The sequence below is a fragment of the Gobius niger genome (assembly GCF_951799975.1).
Source record: "Gobius niger genome assembly, chromosome: 13".
Classification (NCBI taxonomy): Eukaryota; Metazoa; Chordata; class Actinopteri; order Gobiiformes; family Gobiidae; genus Gobius; species Gobius niger.
The window spans coordinates 4,796,416-4,810,709 of NC_136864.1; the positions used below are offsets into that span (position 1 = coordinate 4,796,416).

Here is a 14,294-nt window from a genome sequence, read left to right on the forward strand (position 1 = left end):
CTAGATTGGAGAGATATATGTGTATAGGTATGTATGTACATATGTATATATACATATATTAAAGGGAAAGGAAGAAAAAGGGAAGGGAAAGAAGGTGAATGTATGATTTTGTCCACCTGAGGATATCCAAAAGAGGGTGGTTGTTGTGGGGGGGTTGTCACCATGAACTGGGGTTTTAATTTATTTTGCTCCTTGTAAATAAAAATGTACCTTTACATTTACATTTGTGTGCAGAGTACAAATAAATGTTTGATCTCAAAAAAGCAATAATTATACTTTTATTTTAGTGAAGCAGCAATTGAAGAATTGTTGGGAAGAAAAGTAATGTTTATGCCACTGACAGGAAGTGACAAAGATAGAGGTAAAGTTCCAGAGCAGTTTGACTCAGTTCCCACTGACATATAATGGTCGGCACGGCAACAGTGAAATGGTTTGCCTCTATCTATATCACTTCCTATTAGTGTTCAATAAGGAAGTGAAACTATGAACATCACAAAATTGATCAAACTAAACTTATTCTTTTAGCAAAATCTTAACAATAATTGTGCTATGTTTTGGCAAAAATTGTGTCTAATGTGACACATGCACTTTAAACGCATCGACCAACACATTGATCCTTTCATAGATCAGTGATCCACTGCTTTCGGAGAAAGGTGATATGTAAACCAGACAGCTACAGAGCTTTCCCGATAGTGACACTTTTGTAAACTTAATGGCGGAGCAATAAAATGCCCAACACGGCCCTGGTGTGAGAACCTTACGGAGGGAGGATTTTAGCCAAACGGACCAAATGCAGAGAGAACAGCAACATTAAAGGGATATTTCAGGATTTTTGACATATATACAGTATAAATGTCTGTGTCGATAGAATAATTTTTGGAACATAACTGACCTTGCATCACATGAATGCTCGCATTTTGAGGGACTATTTTCGAGCAGATCACTCCGCCGCTGCGTAGCTTATACAACCACGAAGCTGATGCTGCTCAAATATAAGGTCTTTTAAATGCAAAATGGTTAAAATTACTCTATGGACACAGACATTTATACGGTTAGTCTGGTGTTATAAGTGATTTGCCTCAGATGCTCTGTGGAGCGGGTCAGACTGTTTTTAATGCAGGCTAGCTGATACCATAGAAATGCACTAGCCTTGCATTAGCCTAGCGCCACGAAACTCTTCAAATATAAGAACTGCATGAATTACAAAAAATATCTCCAGAAATCAGCAACACTCTGGATAACTAGGAAATGAGGCCCTATGTCAAAAATCCTGAAATATCCCTTTAATGAGCAGGTATGTCCAGGTTTGTGTAGAAGAAGTGGCTGCAGTGGTTTGACACAGACGAGTTGGGAAAAAAAATGAAACTTGGTCTACTCCAATTGTGCATTAAGGCAAGAACAATTGCACCAGCATTTTAGTCAATATTATCATTTATGGAACGATTTATGAGCTACAATCATTAAGCCACAATAATGCATTTGTCGACTCCTGTCATGCAGAGAAAGACCTGCAGATAAATGAAGTTGAAGCTGATAATAATGACCTGCGGAAGTTTGTTTTTGCAGCAGAACTGGTTTTGTTAATGACTTCCCGTCGTCTGTCTGATGCACGCGCCCCGGGGCAGAGTGAGAAAAGTGAAAATGACAGAGCGGCGGCGGGTTCAGGTAAATGGTGAGTCAGCGGTTCCTCGCGGCGTAAATGAGTTGTAATGTTGTATTATTACCACACTGTTCACCCGCAGGGCACAGCGCGGATCAGCACATGGAAAACCCCCATCCGCCGCCCTCAGCGTGACTCCACACTTCCGCAGGATCACAACAATACAAATACTGTATTTTTAGGGCCACAGGGATCCTCTGTTGCAGGAGACCCATACCTCCCTCTCCCAACGAAAAAGCAGATTTAGATTTAAGATTTTGTGAGCTAGAACCGCTATAGAATGAAGATAGTTTACTTCATGGTCAAATCTGTGGACAGCTGTTTTCACCAATGGAACCACTCTCTGTGCTATATACATGTAAGGCCTTATTGGAGGAGACAGGAGTACATTTATATACATATGTGTACATTCAAAGGGCTCATCAATCATCGAAAATAGAGTATCAAGTTTTCCCCTTGAAATCGAGTTTGAAACCCTGTACCGTGACAACAGTACTTTGCGGTCTTCTTATTGAGACAGCTCCATGAATATTTCACTGAAGAATTCTCTGACATAGTTTCTCTGAAGGTGTTGGGTTCACACCATTAGAAAACGAGGTCTTAATTTACCAATGTACTGTCACGGAGCTTTCTCCTATTCTCTCGCCCTGCTAAAAAAAACAACACTGTTCACACAGAAGGTCTGAACGGTATTGGAATTGTATTTTCTTTCTTACTGCAAATGAGAGGAGTTTTGAGAATTGTTTTCCAAAATCAGGATAGGGTTCACGGTGTACACATCCCGGAGCAGAGTTTGCATACGCTAATAAGACTCCATAGAGACACAGGGACTTTAGTTCTCTGCAGGAGACTTTCTCAACTGGAGCGTCGGAGCCCAAAGGTGGAGCTATTAGGACCATTTTCTGTGGGCTTGTCAAAACAATAATTTATACACTTCGGGGGAAAAAAACAGCATTTTGTTATCAAATGTACAAACTGACAACTATTTTATATAAAAGCTGTAGTTGGGTCGCGAGAAGAACTACCAGGTTTAGAAACAGGGCTGGGTACCGTTAAACGATAGCAGTATGGTATGGGAAAAAAGGTTAAGGTACTGCTTTTATTGAAAAATAAAGTATCGAAAAAAATATTACAATATCTTTAGAGACCAAGTTTTGATGCCTGTTTGGTCCTGGGAAGTTACTTGGTTGTTTCACCTCAAAAAAATGATACAAATTTAAAAGAAATGGAATAAATCATCATTATCGTTCTGTTTTCTGGTTCTATATACTGAAAAAAGTATTGTTCCAGTTTCGGTATCTTAAAGGGACTACACAGAGTTTAAAAATGTAAAAAAGTATTTTCCTCCCCCTACATGTTCCAGCCATGTCCTAATGTGTAGAATGAGCCCAGACCTGTTCACCACAACTGCCTCTAAAATCCTGCACGGCACTTTTAGTATAAAGACTGCAGTTACGCATAAGACCTGAGGTGGCAGTAGTGAGCATGAAATGACCAACTTGCATCTAGTTGTTAAAGTATAGGTATAGAAAAACATTTAATGGTACCCAGCCCTATTAGGAAACATACCTTTTTACTAAATGGAAATAACACATAAGCCAAAACAAACCCACTCCGATGACTCCTGGCTCCTCATATGTGCAATCATGGACATAGTTTCAAAACAAGCATATTCTCTATAAACACAGAGTCAGCTCAGTAAATGTGTGCGTCCACATGAAGCCAGTCATGTGTGGAAAACCGCTGCGGTTCATCTGCCAGGCCTGTGGTGGCGCTGTGACGCTACCACAGATAATAGAACAAGATGTAGATGGCGTCTGTGCAGTAAACGTTTGTGGAACGCAAACAGTGAACATGTAACGGATTCATGGATTTATGATGTACAAAAGAGACGAGGAGCCGAGTTTATTCTTCAGACGTAACGGGACTAAAAAACTGTCAGTGACCGGACCGGACAAAAACACAGACTTAAAGGGACTGTACAGAGTTTAAAAATGTGAAAATAATGCATTTTCCTCCCCCTACATGTTCCAGCCATGTCCTAATGTGTAGAATGAGCCCAGACCTGTTCACCACAACTGCCTCTAAAATCATGAACTGTCACTCAAAAAGGTGTTAATGCATGAGCTTAATATAGAAGGTGCAGTTACACGTATGACCTGAGGTGGCAGTAGTGAGTATAAAATGGCCAACTTGCATCAAACCCCTTTAAATGGAGGCTAACTCTGCCGTGTTTTTCTACTTGTCAGTGTTTTCAGATCTTTCCACTCTTATACATGGATGGATGATGCCCTAGATTGATCAGATATTTTAACATATGGTCCTGAGCTTGACTTTGTGTGGACAGGGCCCTAGTAATTCAGTGTATTCAGGTCATCAGCTGACCTCATTCCTTGGACACATACACAGTAATGTCGATGCTGAACCAAGACCTGACCAACAGCAGCGACATCCGATCCAGATAAGAACTCTTTGTTTTTGGAAGGCAGTGTTCTTCAGTCTTCTCTCCAATGTTAATGCTCTTGGACATGCTTAACATATACACTGTGAACTCCTTCTTTCTTATAAAACATTGTTCTTTTCTTTCAGTCCCAGGATAATCCGTATTTATCAAATTTTCCCATACATGAATAATTTACACTTTAATTCGGCCGCTGTGAAGTCGTAAACGCGGTTGTGCGCTAAGCCAGGTTAGTGTGTTCCTTAAGCAGTGGAAAAGGCTTTCTCTAGCTCCCTCTCTCTCTCTCTCTGTTCGTGGGAGCTTCAGTGACCTGCCGCCCCATTGTTTTAGCTTCAATTAGTCAGATTGAAAAGCTGTCCGCTGTCGGGCTCGAGTTCCCGCCCGCTTCTTTTCTCCTCTTCACAGCTAAGGTGTCAACGCGCCTCAAAAGAAAGTGTCCGACCCTGGCACTGTCACGCTGCTCCCGGGGGATCGATCACCTCTTCATTGTGCGCCGCCGCGTTCAATAATTCAGCACGGAGCAGTTTTCACCCACAGATTGGGTTTCTCTGAAAACATGGCAGCTGCTCGGCCTGGCTTCCTGGCACTTAGAGACAGATGCGGGAGGAAGGAAGGTCCGGACAGGCATCGTGGGACTATTTAAGACCCTTCCACGGGTGATGTGTTGAAGAGAGTTGCACAAGTTTGGAACAAAGATTAAAAGTGCAACCCATTCATTTTTCACCTTGATCTGTAGCTGGACTGTTGCGAATTGGTTCGTCGAGCTAATGGCTTGGCAGGATTGAAGTAAAGGAGCAAGTTTTACTGTACAAAAGCCGCAGATCTGATCCTGATCTTGACCATTGGCGGATCGGTTAGCCCTCTTTCTCCACAGAAAGAAGGTCCCGGGTTTCTGTGTGAAGTTTGCATGTTTCTCTCCCCGTGTTTGGATAGGTTTCCTCCAGGTTTCCCCCATCAACCGAAAACATGCACAATGGGTGATTCTGACCATGAGCCTGGCTCCACATATGGAGATGGGTCCTCGGGGGCTGCACTGCGGTCGGCCACTGTTCCTTATGGGTCGCCCCAGTGGAAGGATGGGTCAAATGGGTCAAAAACGTACACCTTAAAGGCCCTATACCTGATTTTTTAATTGCAAACAATGAAAGAGGAAGCCACTGGATTAAAATGTTAGTTGTTGTCCAAACTCATTCATAACTTTATTGGCACATTTTACAAGTTATATGTTACTTTTTAAGATCATTTTCACAAAATGTTAGAAAAATAGCCTGAAAGTTCATAAAATTGATACAAATGTTTTATAATTTGATGCACACTGTTTCCGCCCAAATGTTTGAGTTTAAAATATACTAAGGGAAGACAAAATAAATTTCATTCCATTTCGAGAAGTTAAATCAACCTTTAAAGGAACAGGCCACCGCTTTTCCATACTGAGATATGTTCTTGCCTGAGCTTAGACGAGTTGATGTGTGCCTGTCTGGTCTTTGTGTGTGTCAGTCATGCACAACAACCAAAGATGTTGCTAGCATTTGGCCTCTCCCAGTATATGCCTATAGCTCCAAACGGGGGTGAAGTTGGAAGCTACCAAGCTCTTCCACGGGCACAAAGACCAGACAGGTACGTATCAACTCGTCTAAGCTCAAGCAAGAACATATCTCAGTATAGAAAAACGGTGGCCTGTTCCTTTAACCATCATCTTGTACCAATACAGTTAATGATTGAAGGAATGTAATGTAAGGTCTCTTTATCTGACATTGTTTTTGTCCCATAAAAATACGTTGTAAAGTGAAACAATAAGCCTGATGCGTGAAGTTTGCATTGTACTGTAAAATGTATAATGATTTGTTTATATGGTCAACCCAAGGAGTTACCTATTTCATCACGTTTTGACCAAACCTCCAGAGGAGAAGGAGCCAGGCTTATGGTCAGAATCACCTAACAGGGGATGAACCTGTTTTCTGGAGGACCTGGAAGAACATACAAAAAAACTAAAAGACTCCACCTGCCCCGGAATCGAACCCTAACCCCTATGTGCTGCCTGTTGCACCTCCATACAGTTATTAAACCAAGACAGTCCCACTGAGATGAAAAATCTCTTTGTCAAGGGAGTCCTGGCCAAGAGGCGGAGAAAATAATTACCTGATATTGTTCATGTGCAGGTGGTTCGTCTTTAACATTTTCATTGTATGGTCAACCCTGTACGGCTGCACGATATGAGAAGAAAATGTGATATTCAATAATGGTCATGAATATAGCGATATAATATTATTCATGTGCATTTGCTCAACAAAATCTAAATTCAATTTCCTCAACTTTACATTCATTTGATTGTATTCAATATATTTAATCACATTCACTGCTTCACGGAGCTGCTCCCACATGAATAAATGAGTTGTTTTGATTTAGTCTTTACTAGTCATCAAAGATTTCTGTCGAAGTCTTATGAAATAGTTTTAATTTAGTCAAGATGTTCTGAGCAAGAATATTACTAAGACTTGAGTCGGCGTAATGAACATCAGCCAAAATGTGAGAACAAATATCTGGATTCTGCTGTCTGATTCCGCTCTGGTTTGACCTGTCCATTTTTAATCCAGCTTTAGTCCACCTTCACCTCTTCTCAGTCCACACCTCCGTGCCTCTCTCCTCACCATCAGCTCCCCCTGCTGCATTATTGATGTCTCCAATTAAAAATGCAGTCGAGGGCTGTCACTTCGCCACTCTCTCTTCCTCTGTGACTCAGGCTTTCTGGGTAACTGGATCGGGGCCTTTCGCACCTCTCGGCTGCGGCGCGGCGCCCGGACCTGTCGGGTTGCGTGTCGTTGGGTTACCTGTCAGCCTGGTGTGGGTTACCGGAGCTGGCTTTGAGGCGGTTTCCTTTTCGCGGCGGCCATGATTAGTGCTTCTCTTATGTCCTACTCTCGTTTTGACGCCTCGGTTTCTCCTGCACTCACGCTCTTGTGTCAAGTATCACACGCTGCAGGGCAATGGGATGGGTCAGTTCCAGCAATTACTAAATATCTTTAAGTGGACATGTCATGCATAATTCAGGCGTATAAACCGATGATGAGGCTTTTATGACCAAACCATTGAATTGAACATCCATCCATTTTCTTCTGCTTTATCCGGGGCTGCGTTGTGAAGGCAGCAGTTTAAGCAGAGATGTCCCTGTCCACACTTCCTGCAGTTCTTATGGGGGACATCCCGAGGCAGCATCAGGTCAGCTCAGACATAGTCCCTCCAGTGTGTCCTGGGCCTTCCTCAGGTCCTCTTTCCAATGGGACATGTTTGGGCATCCTGGAGGCATCCGAAACAGATGCCCAAGCAGCATCTCTACTCTGAGCTCCTCCAGGGTGACAGAGCTCCTCACCCTTTCTTTAAGGGCATTTCCACAGCTTGTATCCGTGATCTTGTCCTTTCAATCCTTTTGACTCAGCTCTCTCTTCACCACAACGGTCCGAAACAGCGACCGCATCACCGCTGACGCTGGACTGATCTAGCCTGGCATAAAACCAGACTGATTTTATTTATGCATTAGACAGTCTGGAATTGTGGTAATAGGACACGTGTACTCTAGTAAATGTTCTGGTGAAAGCCCTCAGAGCCGCTTCTTGCTGTGGCTTAGGATAAGTCCAGCTAATTTAAAACAGAAGAAAGGGCCCCGGTTGAAGATCGTTGTTTCGCGGCCGCCATCTTCACTGTTTTTGTTACGGCCCGGAGGAGCACTGTTTGATGGGAAATCCTAGCTCGGAAGATGACGCACCATTAACTCCCGCCTCCCGTGCTATGATTGGCTCGTCTTGGTTTTGCCGGAGTCAGCGAGATTCAAATCGCACAATTCCAGACTGTATCCACATGTATCTCTTAACAAGGAGGATCAGTCTGGTTTGTTCCAGGCTAGCACTGATCCATCTGTCGATCTCACTCTCTATCCGTCCCTCACTCTTAAACTAGACCCCACGACACTTGAGCTGCTCCACTTGAGGCAAGGACTCTCCAAGGACCTGGAGAGGGAAGGCCAACTTTTCCAGTTCAGATTAACTTTTTCTTTGGCTCATCCTCCAGTATGAAATGACAAGAAGTCACAACAAATCAGGACAGATCGTGGTAATAAATAGCGCACACAAAAACTGGTTGAATTCAACATTGTGCTTAAAAGGTTTGACAAGTTCGTCAAAGTGCAATGGTTTTTCATTTGTTCTCCACTCTCAGTAGTGGACTGCTGAAGTCACAGGTGCCCTGAGGCTGACTGGTAAAATATTGGTGTGAAACTGGGCCAACAACCTCTCATTTAAATAATGAATTATTTCAGATGTACACATGGGCTTTATCATCCCCTCCTAGGACCGCCACTTAAAAGTGGTAGAGGGGTTTGAGCACCCGAATGATCCTGGGGGCTCTGTTGTCGGGGGCTTCGTGCCCCTGGTAGGGTCTCCAATGGCAAACAGGTCCGAGGTGATGAGTCAGACGAAGAGCGGTTCAGAAGCCCCTTATGAGAGACCAACAGGCCCTGTTAGAACCATGAGGCCGTCCTTCTGTGGACCCACCACCTGCAGGAGGAGTCATAAGGGGCTGGTGCAATGTGATTTGGGCAGCTCCAACAGCTGCCCCCACGACCCGGCAACGGAAAAGTGGAAGAAAATGGATGGATGGGCTTTATCATGCTGTTTATTTTTAGAAGAAATTCAAGTCATTCAGTCAAAACAGCTGTGTATATAAGACCAGTGCTCAGTGTCAAAGACCAAACTGATGATGACAGCTGGATGACAGTTGAAACGTCTTGATACAACATCAAATCAAAACTAAAAAGTCCAGTTGAAATAGTTCATTGAAATGCATTTTAGTTTAATTCTGCTGTTATCAATGAAAGAGTATTGAAAACTCATGTAACTATTGGGGAAATTTCTGCAACAACGTTGTACGATGAGACACGCCGACTTCCAGACAAACATATTTAACATCTGTTGAAATATTTCTCAACGTCACATTGGGAGCAGCTGTTTTCATCAAAGAACATTCACAGCAAATGTATGTGAAAAAGTCCGACCAAAAGTCCCACTCATTGGATTCGCACGCCACAGTCAACCCACAAAACGTCCGCACTGAGAGGCAGGATAACCGCTCTGCCATGAAGACGACACACTTTCATCTACTTCATTTTCTATTCATAAATAAATCAAAACTCGAGAAAAGAGAAGACTGTAATATGTCCTGCTCGATTAACACGAGAATCAAACACATTTAAGAGCAGGATTAAGCAATTTTTCACACTGTCATCTTTAATAAGCACAAATCAGTCAATTAACTCCATGTCTTGCTCAGCTTTCCTTAAGTGTTAGCAGATTTTATACACAATAATAATCCACTAACATGAGAAATAGAGTTGTTTGCAGAGGACATTGTCTAAACACTCTCATCCTTCGTGATTTGCTCATTGAAACCAGTCAAACTGCAATTACAACCCAACTGCAATTAATCTTGGCCATGAAAAAACACAACAAACACTTAATGAGAGATTATTTCACTTTCACACTTAAACTAAAAAGCCAAGTTTAAAAGAGGACATAATCATATCATCGACTTTCTGGAGCCTTTAACCAAGTGAAGTTATAACATCGTTCCCTAATCAAAGCTCACCGGTTTTGAGTAATCCGGTGTAGATTGGTCATTGCTTCTTCTTCTACAGAAAGAGTTCTGATTCGTATTTTGTGGATTTTGTCGCGTCAAAGGTAAAACCCGAAATGTCTACAGTATGGACCAGGTCTGAACAGCTCTGGTCTCAAACTGCATTTACCCCGGGGCCATTGGTATGTTAACATGCCAATAACTCAAAACAATAGCTTGTATATTCTTTTAAAGCGAGACACTGCAAACAAACAAAAATATATGTATATATATTGTAGAAACATTGATTTGAAACTTTTGCTGGAGATTACTGATACATATGAGGAAAATTTTTCATATAAAATGAAAATGGCAAAGAATCTAAATAATGGATAGAGCCATATTTAAATGTATGTTTTTATTTTATTTTATTTTTATTATTTCCAGTTAAAGATTTTGGATCTTGTTCAGTTTTTGAATAAGCTATTTATAAGAGAAATATCTGTTAAAATTTATTTTTTTGGGTTCGAAGCTATAGATATTAAAAAATCCCTCTAAAAAAAAAAAAACGTTTAAAATATTGATATGTCCCAGACTGGAAAAATCAGTCTGTAGGAGCTAAAGTTGAGATGTTTTAGTAACTTCTACCAATGCGCATGTGGATCACTGCCTTTTTTGCCTAGAAAGCAAACTCTGACCTTAAAACTAAAATGTTAAAGGAACAGGCCACTGTTTTTCCATACTGAGATATGTTCTTACCTGAGCTTAGAGGAGTTGATGCGTACCTGTCTGGCCTTTGTGTGTGCCCTCAGTCACGCAAAACGACCAAAGATGTTGTTAGCATTTAGCCTCTCCCAATGTATTCCTATAGCTCCAAACAGGGTGAAGTCAGAAGCGACCAAACTCTTCCACGGGCACAAAGACCAGACAGGTACGTATCAACTCGTCTCAGCTCAGGTAAGAACATATCTCAGTATGGAAAAACGGTGGCCTGTTCCTTTAAGGAACAGCTAAAATGTCTCACCTTCAGAGGCGGGTAGAGTAGCCAAAATATTTACTTGAGAGTAACGACAAGATAATTTTACTCAAGTTTCAATGACACCATAAATTGTGTGAAACAAAACATAAAATCATGTGGAACTCGTAATATTTTCAAAGAAAATTCCAAGAAAATGGCGTAAGAACAAGGAACACGAGACGAGCTACATCTGTTTAACAGATCAAAATGAAGCATTTGCCGCTTAAATATTTACTCAATAGTAAGAGTACAGATACTTTCGTCAAGGAAAAGTAAAAAGTACTGTATAATTAAAGCCACACTGTGTAGAATTTCATCCAATAAATAAAATTGAAATACAACCATTTATTTTATGACAGATGTTTTTATCATTTAAAAAATATCTCATGAATGTACAAACATGTGCTTTTGCTGTGAATGGCTCACCCCTCTTAAGAAGTGACGTAACTTTACCGGGAGTGGGTACGTCTCCAGCTTGTCTCTGTGGAGATGTGACTAAAGTCAGCTGAATTTGACATTTGAATAGGTTAGGTCCTCATTCAAAGCCATTTTTTGATTACCCACTGCAGTAAAAGCATATTCTGTGTTGAGCTGGTCATTAGGAGCAGGTTTTGTATTGATGGCAATACTATAGTCCAAAATGTTACGCAGTGTGCCTTTAAACTACTCCAAGAAGTACAATTTCTTCAAAACGTTACTCAAGTACATGTACTTGAGTAAGTGTAACTGAGAACTACCCGCCTCTGCTCGCCTTAAAGGGATATTTTAGGATTTTTAACATAGGGCCTCATTTCCTAGTCTATCCAGAGTGTTGCTGATTTCTGGAGACATTTTTTTTTTGTAATTCAAGCAGTTCTTATATTTGAAGAGTTACGTGGTGCTAGGCTAGTGCAAGGCTAGCGCATTACTATGGTATCAGCTAGCCTGCATTAAAAACAGTCTGACCCGCTCCACAGTGCACCAGACTAACCATATAAATGAGTAATTTTAAACATTTTGCATTTAAAATAGCTTATATTTGAGCAGCATCAGCTTCGTGGTTGTATATCCCGATGCAGACGGCTCCTTAGATGGTGTTCCCTTACCTGGTTTATCTGCACCCAGCCTTATCTTAGCCTTTTGTCCATAATCTCCACTGTTTTACCTTGAGTGTGTATTGTGTGCTTGTGCGGTGTGTCTCTGGGGAGGTGGGTGGGGGGAGTGTGAATGCTACAATGTGTCTGTTTTTTTATTTTTATTTTTATTTTTATTTTATTTTTTGGAAGGAAGTGGGTGTGAGAGAATGTTTTTAAATCTGTAAAGCACTTTGTGTTACATGACATGTATGAAAAGCGCTATACAAATAAAATTGATTTGATTTGATTTGATTTGTATAAGCTATGTAGCGGTGGAGTGATCTGCTAGAAAATAGTCCCTCAAAATGGGCTCATTCATGTGATGCAAGGTCATTCTATCGACACAGACATTTATATGGTTAGTCTGGTGTTATAAGTGATTTGCCTCAGGTGCACTGTGGAGCGGGTCAGACTGTTTTTAATGCAGGCTAGCTGATACCATAGAAATGTGCTAGCCTTGCATTAGCCTAGCGCCACGTAACTCTTCAAATATAAGAACTGCATGAATTACAAAAAAATGAGGCCCGATGTCAAAAATCCTGAAATATCCCTTTAAACATTCCCACAACCACCAGCAGAGGGCTGTCCAACCCCACAACAAGATCCAACCCCACGCAGTCCTTGCTAATAAAGTGTATTTTCCATGCACACACATTGTTTTGAATTTGATAACATAAAAAATAATTGCAGCGTGTCCCAAAAGCAGGTTTAGACACCTCCAACCTTTACCTCGACTCCGACAGAAAACCTCGTCTAATAAACGACAATGGAAACTTTCAATCGAGGCGTGACAAAGTGCCAGCTCCGTCTGCGCCTCTGCGGTTTGACAGCTGCTCCAGTGCATGTCTGCCGGCTCCCAAATAGGGCCGCACTCGGCCACTTCACAGAGGAACAGTTTACAGCCCGACGCAGGAATGTCCTTTGTTTGCCGAGTTATTTATGCGCCGAAACATGTGAAAGTAAAAACAAAAGCATTTACGAGCGTTTTGGGGATGGTCGCTGTCTTGTCTTGGTCTGGCACAAAAATGGAAAGAATTGTCCATAAGAGAGAGCTTCAGATGGTGCGGTTAAGACAACAAAGAAGCTGGGAAAGTATCATTTTCTGAAGTCGTAAAAATAGTTGTGAATAAATTTAGGCCGAATCGGCATTTAATTACGCAAGCAATAATGCGTACAAGTCACAACATGAAAGTAAAAACAAGAATTACAAGTTGTCGCCTTGGTTTAGAACAAACATGAATTGGCCTTGAGGAATCTTCAAATGGTGCGGTTGAACAACAACAATGTGTGGGATTATAAAGGTCTGGGTTTGATGACATTTGAGGAGAATAATAAGTATATTAACAACAATACAGCGCAAATTGAAGGCTGGTGCAGGGATCCCATCGCCTGTCTGATTGGTTTACTCCGCATAGGTCAAAATATACTTCATTGTCGCACCTAACAGTTGCTGTAAACTACTCTTCAGGATCAAACTCCCATGGCGATGTTTTGGACAGCAGTGGTCCTTGCCAAGCTTTACCTCCTACAGACTTTTGATTTCCTTTTTTTTTGCAGCATGGAGTTTGCCCCGTACTCTTCAATACTAAACCGGAGGCATGGATATTCAGGAGCTGGACAGTGTTTAACTCACAGCGGGAGAAATAGTTTGTAGACTGTCCAACTTCTTCTTGAGCAACACTATTGTTGTGCCAGGCGAGGATCGGGCCCACAGTTCCTGAAACCTCACAGCCTCTCGCAGTGGTTCTCAAATGATGGGTCAAGACCCAAAAGTGGGTCGCAGGTCATTGCCAAACCCTATTGAAGATCCTTTTTTGATAGAAAGATTTATGATCAAAGGCCAAATCAACTAATACTGCATTTTGCTTTTAAATCCACTAACAAATGGCCTAACTGTATGTGCCTGAGGCTTCCAGATAAAACTTTTCACCGTGGAAATTCCTAATTGAGCAAGAAATACTGTGAGAAATCAGCAGGCTTTGAGAGTGACAAGGATTCTCGAGAGTTTTCCTGCTTCTGGTCATGATGCACAAAGGAAAGAAGAGCACCACATTGAAGATGAAAGAGAGTGAGTCTAACTTGTGCGTTTCTAAGAAATATTTCAAGGCAAAATGCAGTGATTCACATGTACTTGCATCACACATGTCTCCCCTCACTTCATCCAGTCTATTAAAGCCTACGGGCCAAAAATATCCTTGAAAGAAAGCATGTAACATTAGTTAAATCCATTGCACTGTACGATGAGTTGTTAAAATACTACAGTGGGGCAGATATGTGAAATAAATACAATAGCCATACCCAAAGTACGGGACATCGCGACCCCATTATTGATCCCCCCCCCAAAAAAGCCCCAATAAAAATAATATACTCTATTCAAAGGAATCTGTTGTTATTTTACAGCTAAAATTACATGAAACAAACAACATCTACAATGACTGT

At 41.5% G+C, this 14,294-nt stretch overlaps 1 protein-coding gene across 1 annotated transcript in view; it reads right to left on the reverse strand.

Moving 5' to 3' along the window:
- The window catches only part of atg5 (ATG5 autophagy related 5 homolog), a 43,115-nt gene that overhangs the window by 17,616 nt on the left and 11,205 nt on the right, over positions 1 to 14,294 (reverse strand). The window lies entirely within an intron of this gene.